The sequence below is a fragment of the Oryctolagus cuniculus genome, chromosome 7 (assembly GCF_964237555.1).
Source record: "Oryctolagus cuniculus chromosome 7, mOryCun1.1, whole genome shotgun sequence".
Lineage (NCBI taxonomy): Eukaryota > Metazoa > Chordata > Mammalia > Lagomorpha > Leporidae > Oryctolagus > Oryctolagus cuniculus.
The window spans coordinates 108825041-108838185 of NC_091438.1; the positions used below are offsets into that span (position 1 = coordinate 108825041).

A 13145-nucleotide genomic window follows, 5' to 3' on the forward strand; every position below is an offset into this window, starting at 1 on the left:
GACCAGCTTCTGAGTCCCATGGCCAGGCTGGAATTCCAGAGCGAGTTGTCACCTCATCTATAAAGTGGTGATACTGATTATATTTCCTCAGCCACTAAGGAGAGCACACGTGGAACAAAAGGAAGCCGTCGGTCAATGTGAGCTGTCATGCCGGCAGAGGGGAACAGGCAGTGCTGTTCAAGCACACAGAGGTAGCCCTCATTTTATCACTTGCCATTTTCTTTTATTCACTTTTATTTGCCATTACAAATCAACAGAGAGCCCAAGTACCAGGGCAGATGGAAACACATGAGAACTACCAGGTATCCCCTACACTGCTGCCCTCAAGGGGCTGCTGGTCTAACACATGAGTCAGAAAAACAGACAGCCACAACCCTAATAGGGTTAAAGGCCAAGGTGTTTGGGGAAGCAACCAGCAACAGGAGAAGCAGGAGGAGGAGGAAGTGAAGAGGAGAGGGAAAGGGAGGGGAGAGGATGAGTGGTGGGGGTGGGAGGAGGAGGAGGAGGAGAAGGAGGAGAAGGATGAGTGGTGGGGGTGGGAGGAGGAGGAGGAGGAGGAGGAGGAGGAGGAAAAACTGCCGGCTACATGGGGAGAATTCTGAGAAGGCTCCTAGTGGAGGTGATATTTCATATGGGTTTAGAACACGCAAATGGGACCTTGCCAGGCTAAAAGCTCTTCATGCTGCAAAATTTCCCAAGGTCAGGAACCACGATGGCCTCCAATGGATAGGTGCTTATTATTTAGCACTTACTGACAGACAAAAGAAGAAAAATTACATCACACAGAAAGAGGGAGAAAGAAAGCACACATTGATGGGCAGCTGTGAAGGGCAGAAGCCACACCTTTGTGAGGCAGGAAGTGCCAATCCACCCATCGGCGTGTTTGCCGGTCTAAACGCTAGTGTAATCCTTTTTATCTGGGACGGGCCAGCTGTGGTCAATTTCCAGACCTTTCTCTCTGACTTTTACAAGCTTCGCTCTCTAACAGGGGCCAATCTGAGGGCACGCTGTGTCCTCCCATTGTTAGGATGAGGTGAAGAGCTGTGGGCAGTGTGGCTCAGATTCGGGCGTGTCCCGACGGTTCTCCCAGGGAGTCTCCTACAGACCTCGCAGGAGCAAACAAGGGGTGAATGAGGAAGGCAAGATCTAGCTGCAGGTTGGTAGCAATGCTGAGAATCAGTCTGTTGAGCATGATGTGCTAGACACTCTTCCCAGCGCTTGACCTGCCTGGAGCCACTGATGACACCGCTCTACCAGGGACACGCCATCTAGGAGAACAGGGAACTTAGTCATGGGATCACACAGGATCCAACCACCTTCCCATGTGACTTAGCAGAGACTGACAACAGGTCTTTCTGGAAGCACGCCTATGAGCCAAGTCGTATGCACACATTAGAAGAAGGTGAGCTACGACGTCCATAAGTTGGGACTTCTGCAGGATGCTGGGTATATCAGCTCCACTTCCTCTAATAATCACATTAACATCTTGAATCTGCATGTCAGGCACTTCTGCCATGCCTGCTGTAAAATGACTAAGTTGCTAATAAAAGCAATGCCTCTCACTATGACCGATGCCAACTCCACTTCTCTAAGTGCCAGTGGCCTCTTGGCTTTTCCCACCAACTTTTCTGGATGGCCCTAAGCAGACAAACCACCCAGACTGCAGCAAATGTTACTTGGAGATGAGCATGTGCCAGGATCAACAGGAAAGAGGGGCCCACCCTCATTGCAGTTGGAACTTTCCTAAGTAAATCCATCCTCCAAAATAAGTTAATTATTCTTACTCGGGACTCTGACAAAGCTCGCAATTGCCAAGTACTTCAAGATCAATTTCATGAGCATTTCCCCAACCCCCTCTATAAAACCATATTGGCCATTTCACAAAGGTTTTGGTGGCTTGCATGCGTGTGGGATGCAGGTACTCAGAGGCAGCCTCCAGGTTCAAAACCACTCAGCTCCAGTGTGCCAAATCATTAGGCTGCCTGGCAAGAAGCGTTCGCTTACATTTTGGTTTCTCATTTGCTAGGAGATTTCAAAGGCCTAGGGATGTTGAGACACTGTGTTAGGATGGAAAGGGGCATCAGCCAACTTTTTAACTCCTTAAAACCCGGAGCTGGCCATGTGGGTGGAAGAAACAAAAGCAACAGGACAGAATGGCCCAAACCTTAAATTCCTCACAGTCACATTGGGGCAACATCTCATACCTAGTACATGTGGGTGACTTTATTAAAAAGACAGAAAAAGAAAAAGTTGTCCTCTGGGTAAAAAAAATCCCAAAAAGCCAGCCCCCTTGCTGGCCATCCTGTACAACCTTGCCCTGGCCTCCAGGGATGAGTGTGAGAAGTCTATGAGAAAATGCAGGCAAAGTCAGGCATTCATCAGATTTACTTTAAGTGTCACTTCTTGTTTTAGTAAGTTTCTTGTTGCTGTAACAAAACACCTGAGGCTGAAGACTCTCTGAGGAAAAGAGGGCATAGCAAGTTCATAGTTTCAGAAGCTGGAAACCCAAGATAGGGTGGCCCATCTGCCCAGCTACTGGTGATGGACAGATGTCAGGAGCACTCATGGATGAGACTGCATGGAGGAACAGGAAACCAGACAGGCTCTGGAGCCAGGCTTGCTCTTTTTATAACAATCCACTCTCACAGGAACTAAGCAGGGTCCCTCAAGAAGACATGAATCCCTTTCAAGTGCACAACTCATTGAAGACACCATGAGACACCATGCCTTCAAGCTTCTACCACCTCTCAACATGGCCACACTGAGGACCCAGCTTCCAGCACGTGAGCCTTGGGGAACACTCAAACCATATATCCAAACCATAGCGCTCCCTTAGAGAGTGAACCTGATCTCCCAAAATAGGGCCGGCTACAAAATGCCCCCAGGATCTCCTCGTTTCCCTGATTAAATCCATGTGCTCATTGCATCTGGTAACGGCTGTGCTCGATGCCAGTCCCTGCTGCCCAACGAGGAGCTCGACGAAGGCAAAGCCCGAGTCTTTCCTGGTTAGCAGCTATGAGTTCAGCACACAACAACCTCTTGTTGATTAACTGAACAACGAAATCAAAGCATTTGCAGGCAGGGGTTGAACAGATGGCCTCTTGTGACACCCCTAATGCTTGGACAATGGGCTGTGCCCTACACCCACCCTTTCCCATTGGGACCATCCATGACCACCAGATCTCAAGCCACAAGTTGAAGAAAAACATTGAAAGTCTCCCATCTTCTTTTTTAAGACATGTTTATACTCAGGTTTACTTTAGAAAACTTATAATAAGGATAGCATTGATTCAGTCAAGCCATCTGTTTGCTGAGTGCCTCATGGAGGCCAGGCACTTTGCTCAGAAGCAAGCAGGAGCAGAGCTATTGCGTTCACCTTCTGGCTGGGAGAGAAGCACTACAAATAAACACAGGAAAAGACAGTTTCAGGCAGTGATGAGTACCTGAAGAAAATTAAATCAAGGAAACATGTAAGAATGTAATTGGGTGACAGTATGTGGTGACTTTGTATGGAGAAGTCAGCAGGCCTCTAAAAAGGACCATGCAGAAATCTTGGGGGAGAGTGTTCAAGGCCACCAGGACAAACAGCAGGGGCCAAGATCATTGGGCCCCTGGACTCAGTGCATCCGAGGAACAGAAAGAAGGTCAGCATGGTTGGACCACAGTGAATCTGGACCACAAGGCATCCTGGGAAGGTGGGGAAGTGGGCAGCAACTACAGCAAGTAGCAACTTGTAGGGTAAGAAGTACAGATTGCTTCTAAGTGCAATAGGAAACTGCTTGAGGATTTTAAGGAAGGGAATGGATGGTCCAGTTTATATCTTAATAAAATCACTCCAGAGGCTCCAGCATACATAAGTACAAGCCAGAGACCAGGTGGGAGGTGAGGGCAGAAATCCAGGCTTCAGATGAGCCTGGCTAGGACTAAGATGGTAGTTGGGCATGACATAGATTCCTTCCAAGTATAATTTAGAGGTAAATGCAGAATTTGGTGACAGGTTTTAAGGGGAAAGAGAGGGAAAGGAAGAATAACCAAGGATGATATAACCCAGAAGAAAGCACACTGCAATGATTCTCGTGGTTGTGTACCTACTGTGGATGGGGCACCACTGGGCCCATAAACCCCGCATCACTCTGAAAGGGCAGCTCTCTCACAATCCCCACCTAGATGAAAACACTAGCCCTCAGATTAAGTAACTAGTCCAAGCCAATAGGACTTGGTGTCTGCAGTGCCATTCAAATTCACAGGATCTCACAGTGGGCCCCTGTTCCAGTGGAAACTAGAGTTACACGGCCCACAGGATGCCCTTGTGGGGACCCCTATTACCTAGCTGGCAACCTAGTGATCTCTCCCCAGCACCATGCTGGGAAACCCAATGGCAGGTGTCACATGCAATGTGTTTTACATCAGTTTCCCAGGCTTATTTCAGCTCTGTGATCTCACACACTCTCTGATGTGATGGGATGTGACAGGGCCAACCAAGGAGGCCTTCCCAGCAGCAGAGGATGCTGGCAGGTGTTTTGATCATCATTATTATTACTAGTTTAAGAGCTTTCCATTGTGAGCCACTTCTAATTTCTAAGCCAAGTGGTCATTGACAGTGGTGAACCCACTGGGTAGGGTGGTATAAGGGAATCAGCAGGAGTGATGAGCTAGGAAAACCAGAACCACAGTCCAGGCTGCCCACTTGGGAGGTGTCAGGCCTTGCATATGTCTCCTAACTCTCTATGTCTCCAGTTTCCTCTTCTCTTAAGTGTAGGTAATGGGGCCAGCACTGTGGCATAGCAGGTAAAGCTGCTGCCTGCAACACCAGCATTCCATATAGGTGCCACTTCATTTCCAGGCTGTTCCATACACCTGGGAAAGCAGCAGAAGACTGCCCAAGTGCTTGGGGCCCCTGCCACCCATGTGGGTGACCCAGAGGAAGCTCCTGGCTTCAGCCCAGCCCAGCTCTGTCTGGGTGGCCTTCTGGGAAGGGAACCAGCAGAGGAAGGATCTCTCTCTCCCTCCCTCCCTCCCTCTCTCCCGCTCTCTCTCCTGTCTCTTTCCTCTCTCCTCTCACTCTGTATCTCCCTCTCTCTGTGTAACTTTCAATAAATAAATCTTTAAAAATAAATAAATAAAAATGTGGGTAACAAAACCACCACTTCCTAGGGCTATTTGAGGATGATGTGGGTGATCCGTGCACATGAAAATTACTCAATAAAACCCCATCATCATCATCACCATCAGCACTTAAAAAAATATAAACCTGCTGTCTTTCGTTCCAACTCTCTCTGCTCTTAGGAGAGTTGCAGGACTCTTTTCGAAGGCCTGTGAGTTCTGAATTCAAAGAATTCTGAAAAAAAAAAAATCCTCCAATGCTGTGGCAAGAAGAGAAGTGGTCAGTGCAAAATTCTTAGCTTCACCTTAAGCTCATGATATTGATCTCTGGAATAACAGACAAATGAACTGTTAACCAGAAAGCAGAGGTTCTACCTTTATAGTCCTGTGAAAGGGAAGTAATCACAATGTTAGGGCTTCAAAGTTGGAGAGGCCTCCCTTTTACAAAGAGGAACCAAACGAAACTCCAGCAATGGAGCTTTATGTGCCTCCTCTGTGAAACTGGGGTAATACCTTCCTCCTAAGGGTGTTGTGAAGATTAAGTAAAATAACTCACATGAGGGACCAGTGTTGCAGTGCAGCAGATTAAAATGCTGTGTGCAACACCGGCATCCCCTATCAGAGAACACCGTGGCCCAAGCACTTGGGCCCTGCCACACACGTGGGACACCCGGATGGAGTTCCAGGCTCCTGGCTTAGGTTTTGCCCAGTTCTGGCCTTTGTAGACATTTGGGGAGTGAACCAGCAGATGGAAGATCTCTCTCTCTCTCTCTCTCTCCTTCTCTCTGCCTTTCAAATAAATAAATAAATCTTTTAAAGAAAGCTCTCTTGAAATGCTCAATAAATGTCACTTTCTCTCTGTTGGTGCCCATCCCCAGCTCTGAGCACACCTTCACTCTTCAAGCATTTGGTACAGGGAAGAACAAGCCATGATAATCTGGGGGTTTCTATTGGCCCAGCAGAGGTTAAAGTGGCCTGTTCTGGAATACCATCGAAGCTAGCTCCCCAAAAGCTGTGCATATCTCATGAACATAACGTATGTTGAGAACTGTCAAAACAAGAGACAAACCAGAACTCATGAGATACCCTCTGTCTCCTGCCTACTGCTGAAGACCCTGTACTCTTTCATTGTAGACTTGCATAGCTGTAACATTCCTTTGGTTTCCATGAGCTTTTGCACACCCTACCTGATCTACTAACCTCCACCGTCCTGGGGTGGGCAAGGCAGATGCTGCAAGTCTGCGTCACAGATGAGGAAAGCAAGACACAGAAAGGCTCAGTGATTTAACGAAGGTCACACAGCAAGTAAATTAGCCCTGACACAGACACAGGTTTCCCGGCTTCAGGTCTACTAATTTCAGTGCCCATCTCATAAATTATGTTTCAGGACAGCTCTCATTCTTCTTTTAGGAGTTACAGGCTGTGCCACTGGGCTTGGAGGGTGCAGTCTCTTAGATTCTTGCAGGTGCCCGTGGAAGTGACAACAATGAAAATGATCACACTAAGCTGAGATCATGGCCAAGTGCATGCTGGCTGCGCCTTCTGTTTTGAACATGACATTGTGTTTCTACCTTTTATTTTTCTTGTTTCCTTTGCTACTTATTTAGTTTTCTAAACACTGCTGCTTCAAGAGGTCCCTTGGATGTGCACCTGAATTTCCATCCCCTAGAGCTTGCTGGAAATGCAGGCGCTCAGGCTCCACCACAGTGCTTCCAAATCTGAATCTGCAGTTTAACACGATTCCTGGGTGGTTCATATATACACTAATGCTTAATAAAGCACTGTTCTCACAAACTCAAAATGTACTGAATAAACAAGTAGTCAATTCAGAGTGTGGGATGCTGATAAAGTATCTGTACTGGTAGTTAGGATTCAATTACTGAGTTATTCCAATCATTAATTTCCTGTTCATTAATTTTGCCAGCACTTAATAAGGCTGCCTAAGGGCCAGCATTGTGGTGCACTGAGTTAAGCCATTGCTTGCGCCAATGGAACCTCATATCAGAGTGCCAGTTCCAGTGCTGGCTACACTGCTTCCCGTCCAGCTCCCTAATAATGTGCCTGGAAAGGCAGCAGATGATGGCCCAAGTGCTTGGGGCCCTGCCACCTATGTGGGAGACCTGGATGGAGTTGTTAGTTCCTGGCTTTGCCCTGGCCCAGCCCTGGCGCTTGCAGACATTTCAGGAGTGAACCAGTGGATGGAAGCGCTTGCTCGCTCTCTCTCTTTCTCCCCCTCTCTCTGTCAACTCTGCCTTTCAAATAAATAAATCAATAAATCTTAAAGGGGGAGAGGGTAACTGGGCATAGAATAGGCTCTAAACAAATATTTATAGGCCTAATTGATGATGAATTATTCAATAAATCAATCTTTCTGTAAGGTCTATCCATCTCCCTTCACTCCTACTATGCCTCCCTTCTGGTGAATGAAATGAATTTGCACATGGACATATTAAAGGACTTAGTGCCCAGCACATAGTTAGTGCTCAACAAGTATCAAATATTAGTGTTATTAATAGGCTGTTGGAGGTGGCTGCATTTATGAGGGACCACGCTGGCTTTGAGGAATAGGGAACACAGGCCAGTTTGGAGTTGTGTGGGAATGCCACTTGGTTAAAGGAATACAGCCTTATCTCAAGGAACAGACCCTCTGAAGTATACTTAGCAATGCACAGAAAAATTATTCCAGTGGATTCCAGGGAAATGATTAAGTGTCCAGGAGAGGTGGGCTGACAGATTATCAGTGTTGGTATGTAAACTATGTTTGGCATAGTAGCGAAAGGCAAAGTACTTCCTCCTATCCGTATCTGCCTCTTGTCTTCCTTCTGATATGAAGATAAGAGACCCTGGGGTAATGAATCATGGTGGGAGAGAATGGCATGATGGACAGGTCTACTCGATCCAGCCAGCCAGCCACTTCTGGTTCAAAGGCAGTCGTCCATGTTAATGAGCCTTCACTTGCTAACCACTTTTCCTCCCTGCTGCCTTGTTCGTTCCCACTGCACCGACTCTGCTATTGCCATTAATCCACATCTATAACAAGAGGCTTTCCTGCTCTTTTCTACTCCTCCCGTAAACACCAGCACAAAACCATGGCAACTCCCATCACCGATGCTTCAAGCTCGGGGTCTTTCCTTCCCTACTCATTGGCAGCTAGATGTTATTATGCTATTTTATTTTTTCCATTTAATTTCCCAAGTTACACTGAAAAACCCACCAAGGCAGGGATTGTATGGTAGATTTCTTTGACCTCTCCCATAATGCCTGTGCCCTTGCACCAAACAGGTGCTCAGAGTTTATGGATCAACCCAGCTATTTTCACAGAGAAAGACTAGAGATTCCAAAGGACTTCCTGTCACTGTTAATAAAATAACTGCATTTCTATACCATTTCAGAGAGAAAATCAGCTTTCGGTGTTTTAAGCTACATTTATTCTACATTTGTGACTCTTAACATTCAGTGGTTCTAGATAGCTGAACCTTCTTAACTTTCTGCTTACCCCGACCACCGTTGGATCATAAGAAGGCAATCTTCAGGGCTGGTGCTGTGGCATAGCAGGTGGGGTTGCTACCTGCAGTGCCAGCACATCCCATATGGGCACCAGTTTGAGTCCCGGATGCTCCACTTCTGATCCAGCTCTCTGCTATGGCCTGTTAAAGAAGTAGAAGATGGCCCAAGTCCTTGGGCTCCTGCACCCATGTGGGAAACCCAGAAGAAGCTCCTGGCTCCTGTCTTCAGATTGGCCCAGCTCCGGCCATTGCAGCCATCTGGGGAGTGAACCAGAGGATGGAAGACCTCTCTCTCTCTCTCTCTCTCTCTCTCTCTGTCTCTGCCTCTCTGTAACTCTTTCAAATAAATAAATAAATAAATCTTTAAAAAAAAAAAAAAAGAAGGCAATCTTCGAGGCAAGCTTGAAGTTACATATAGCTGTGCCTTGCTAATATTTAGTGAATATTCAATAAGTGCCAAGGATCAGTTCTGAATTCTTTAGGTGCAGTAATCATTATGACAACATGACGACGCTGGCATGGTTACGATCCCCAACTGAACAAAGAAAAAGGCTCTGGGAGAAGAATTTACTTAAGGTCACAGAGCTAGGAAGTATTGGGCCAATGGAACTGATCTTGTCTTCAAAAAAAATCACAGAGTTCTCCCATTACATTCTGCTGTCTTGGTTTAAGTTTTCTTTATCCTTCTGAAACACCGAAAAGGTAACCTAATCAATTGATATTGGGTTGTTGTCTTATGCAAAAAAGCCAACTCAATGAACACTGCTCATAGGAAAACTCTACCTTTAGGCCAATTCAGCTCAGGCCATAAAACATACTCTCTAGGTTGATTTTTGGCATAAAATGTCAAGGACAAAATAAATTTTTTGCTGATTAAAAGAAAAAAAAAACTTCTCAGTGGCGGCTATTAAATTTTACAGCCAAAGAAAGAAGGCATTCATCAGCATTGGCTCTTTTTGGTCCTTAATCATAATGCCTAAGCTCCTATTAGTTTTAGAAAAACAAAAAGTAATTTTTTCTCAATGTGTCAATATAATGCAGTCCTCCCCAGAACAATGCTAAATACAAATGAGGCACTTGAAGAAATGCTTGAAGAGAACCAGTTCTAGCCTTTGACCCCGTGCACTGAACCATCATTTCAAAGACATTTCAAAGCATTTTACTCTCGAGATACTCCTGCCCTTTATAGGAAGTGTCGGGTTTTTAAAAATCATCAAGATACGCATTATCAGTAGTTTATACTGACTTTTATTTCCTTAGCAAATTGATCTTTTTAAGATGATCTCTTCCTGCTGGTCACTGTCTCCTGGGGACAGCACCGTCCTGTCCTGACAGTGCACGGAGCCCCCCGGGCCAACGATGAAACCGTTCCACACGCTCAGCCTCATGCCTCACTACTTGTGTGGGCAGCACTTGGCCTTCTCTCTATTTACACAAACTCCCTAACGGTCTCTGGCACCACTGACGTCTCAGAGGGAGGCACAGTACACAGAGTATTTCACGAGAAAATCTTTAAACAAAAGGAATTAAAGAAAATCCCTGTTTAATAGAAAGTTTTTACCAAGCTCCTAAATTCTCGAGAGCATGTGAAATATTAACTTTCCCCAAATGGGAGCACAGAGCCTGCCTTGTTTCCAGTCGTACTGTTGGGTCACTAACGCCCTAGAGAGCAGTATGACTGCTTCTGAGAAGATGTTCATACACAGTGGTTTAAAATAAACCACAGGGTCTGGACTCGGACAGACACGTGTTCAGATTCTGGTTTCTACACTGTCCAAGTCCCGGGCACCTAAGTATAAATTAGGGCTGAGGGCTCTAACTACTCCTTTGCTTTGTTGTGAGGCTGGTAAGAGTATAAGGTGGCAACTCAAGGATCTGATGCTGTTGGCGGGGAGGGAGGGTCACACGTTGACATGCAGTCAGCTTGCCCCCCCGGAGGGACAGAAAGCACAACACTGTGACCCTCGAACCCAGCTCCTAGAGCATATTCCTGGTGCAGTCACCCAAATCCAACCCACATCTGCCCGTGGTCCCGGGCAGGTGCCTGGGTGCGCCCAGTGAGGCAGAGCAGCCAGAGCAGCCACAAGGGGGCACTAAGCCAAACTCTCAGAGCCCTCCCTCTCCCCAGGGCTGGCTTTCTTTTCCCTCTGGGCCCCAGGACTAGGCTGGAGAGGGAGCGCTCAGGGATTCCCTCCCCTCCTGGAGTCACCACTCATCAGTCCCCCAAGTTCTCAGAAAGTCCCAAGGCAGCCACTGTGCTTGCTGCCACCACCGCGCCGGCCGAGGTCCTGCCACAATGCCCCTGCGGCTTTCCTCATAACATTTGCACCCCACCAGGAGCGGCTCTGTAATAGCCCCTCCACTTTCTGTGTGGCCAGCCACAGCCAATTCAGTGGCCAGGACTCTCCTCACGTGGTCTGCGATTCCCTCTACCACACGTCTCCATTTCCCTGGGCAGTCAGTCCTGACTTCACATCATCCATTCCTTTTGGATACGGTAAAGTTCTGATTGGGTCAGAAAATGGAACAGATTTTCTGATACTTTTGATATTTGGGACTAAGAATAAAGGATTAGTTAAATAGAATGGTAAAACACTAAGTGGATATTTAATCTTGTCCACATTATTGAGAAAGTCTTAATATTATTTTATAGAAAAGGAAAAAATTAGAAAATGTGTACATAAAAAATCAGAAGTGAATTTTTTTGGTTGTAGGATTACTACATTTTTTCTCTTTCTCTTCCTCTTGCTTATCTATATTTTCTAAATTATCTGTAATACATTCAATAATTCATTCACTGAACAAATACTTACTGAGTACCCATCAGGCACATGCAAAATGCCAGGATCACCATGGAAAATGAAGTGGCTGTACCCTCCCATTGGCAGAAAGAGACATTCATCAAGAAATCACACAGATAATTCCAAACTGGCACAAAGGAAAAGGTAGGGGCATTGTAACCAATGTCACAGGTGACCCGATCTCCTGGGTGTGGGGCAGGTTCAGGTGAGCACCCCCCAGTGAGTGACAGACACGGCTGATTCATGGAAAGACTTGAAGGGTGAAGGGAAAAGGAGGAGAAGAGCTTTTCAAGCAGAGGATGAGCAAAGGCCCTGAGGCTGACAGTGCACAGGAACAGCCCAGGAACCCAAAGCAACCTTGGGCAGCTACAGCTGAGTTTCTAATGAGAGAAGGAAAAAAAAAAACAAAAAAAAAAAACAACCCAGGCAGGGGTTTGGGGGAGAAACTCAGGGTTTCCGTCTCCACCCTTCATGTAGGGGGACACTTTGAAGCATGACAGTCACATGCTGTCCTCCAGCACGAGCGAGCCTTCCTCCTGGCCAACCATCTCTCCTGCCTGCTCAGTGGGCAGCCAAGGGGTCCCTAGGGAAGGCCTGGTAGCAGCAGCACCGGCTGAGGGAAAGCAGGTGAGTTCCCTCCTTCCTTCAAGCTGCTCGGACACCCCTATTCTGCTGCGGGGGACTGGTTGGGAACAAGGTGTACAGTCCGTGCCCAGGCAGCGGCAAATCATACTGGCGCAATGCTCAAAACTCTGTTTTGTCGGAAAACCTGTAAGTAGCACTTGGGAGAGCAAATGGCAGGTGTATTTACATTAAACACGAAACTCATTCAAGCCTGTGTTTGTGAAGCGCTGGCCTCTTTTATTCCCAGCGTCAGCGGGGTTTTGTGGTCTGTTATCTCCTATTACCGTGTTATTAGGCTCCCCTTCCACCCCCCACCCCCCAATCCCTCCTTTCAGACTCTGGGCAAGTATGCACCACCAGGTCGCACCTTGCCCAGCCCTGCTGAGAGCTACAGGGCCCCCTGAATGCTCTTTTCATCCTCTTCCCTATCACAAGAGTTGCCAGATCGTTTTGCAGGCTTTGTTCAGGCAAAGAGGAAGGTTACAACAATCTACTTGGGCTGCCTTAGAAAAACAGGGTAGGAATTTTTATTTTCACTTCTAAGCTTTGGGAGCAGCTTGTCCTGGAGCCCCAAGGGTTAGGGCCAAAACAACTAGACCATCCTAGAGTGTCTGGCAGGGAAAAGGTGCCAGGGACACAATCGGGCTTTCCAGAGGGCCACTGCAGAGGCTGGGGGGGGGGGTGTGGGTGGGCGGGAGGCATGCTTCCCTGGCAGGCCTGACCCAACAGTGCAGGATATGTCATCCTGTGGTTCAGGAGGCACCATGGACTGATAATAGCACACTCCTTCACACATGCCCCGCCTATCCCCTGCCACTCACTGTGACCATCAAAAATGTTTCCAAGCCCAGGGAAGCACTGGTACCCGAGGGGAGACATACTGGAAGGGTAGCTGTCCCTGTATGAGCCTGGCTACTGTCTTCTGTTATAAAGGGCCAAGGGCAGGGCCACAGGAAGGGCTGTGTAAAGAGCCCTAAGTCCTCAGTAATAATAGGAGTGACTGAAGAACCCCACCACCACACCCACACTCACCTACCCACACCCACACCTACACACCCATACACACACACACCTACACACCCATACACACACACACCCATACACACACACA

The 13145-nt window shown here is 47.2% G+C and overlaps 1 protein-coding gene across 2 annotated transcripts in view; it reads right to left on the reverse strand.

The window, feature by feature from the left end:
• ROR1 (receptor tyrosine kinase like orphan receptor 1) overlaps positions 1 to 13145 on the reverse strand; it is a 423340-nt gene that overhangs the window by 263755 nt on the left and 146440 nt on the right. The window contains exon 1 of one of the 2 annotated variants that reach the window (XM_051857667.2): positions 8600 to 8719. The exons of the other annotated variant lie outside the window; for it this stretch is intronic. The gene's annotated coding sequence lies outside the window, so the exon portion shown is untranslated. Of the gene's footprint in view, positions 1 to 8599; positions 8720 to 13145 lie in introns of those variants that run through there. 2 annotated transcript variants of the gene reach the window in all.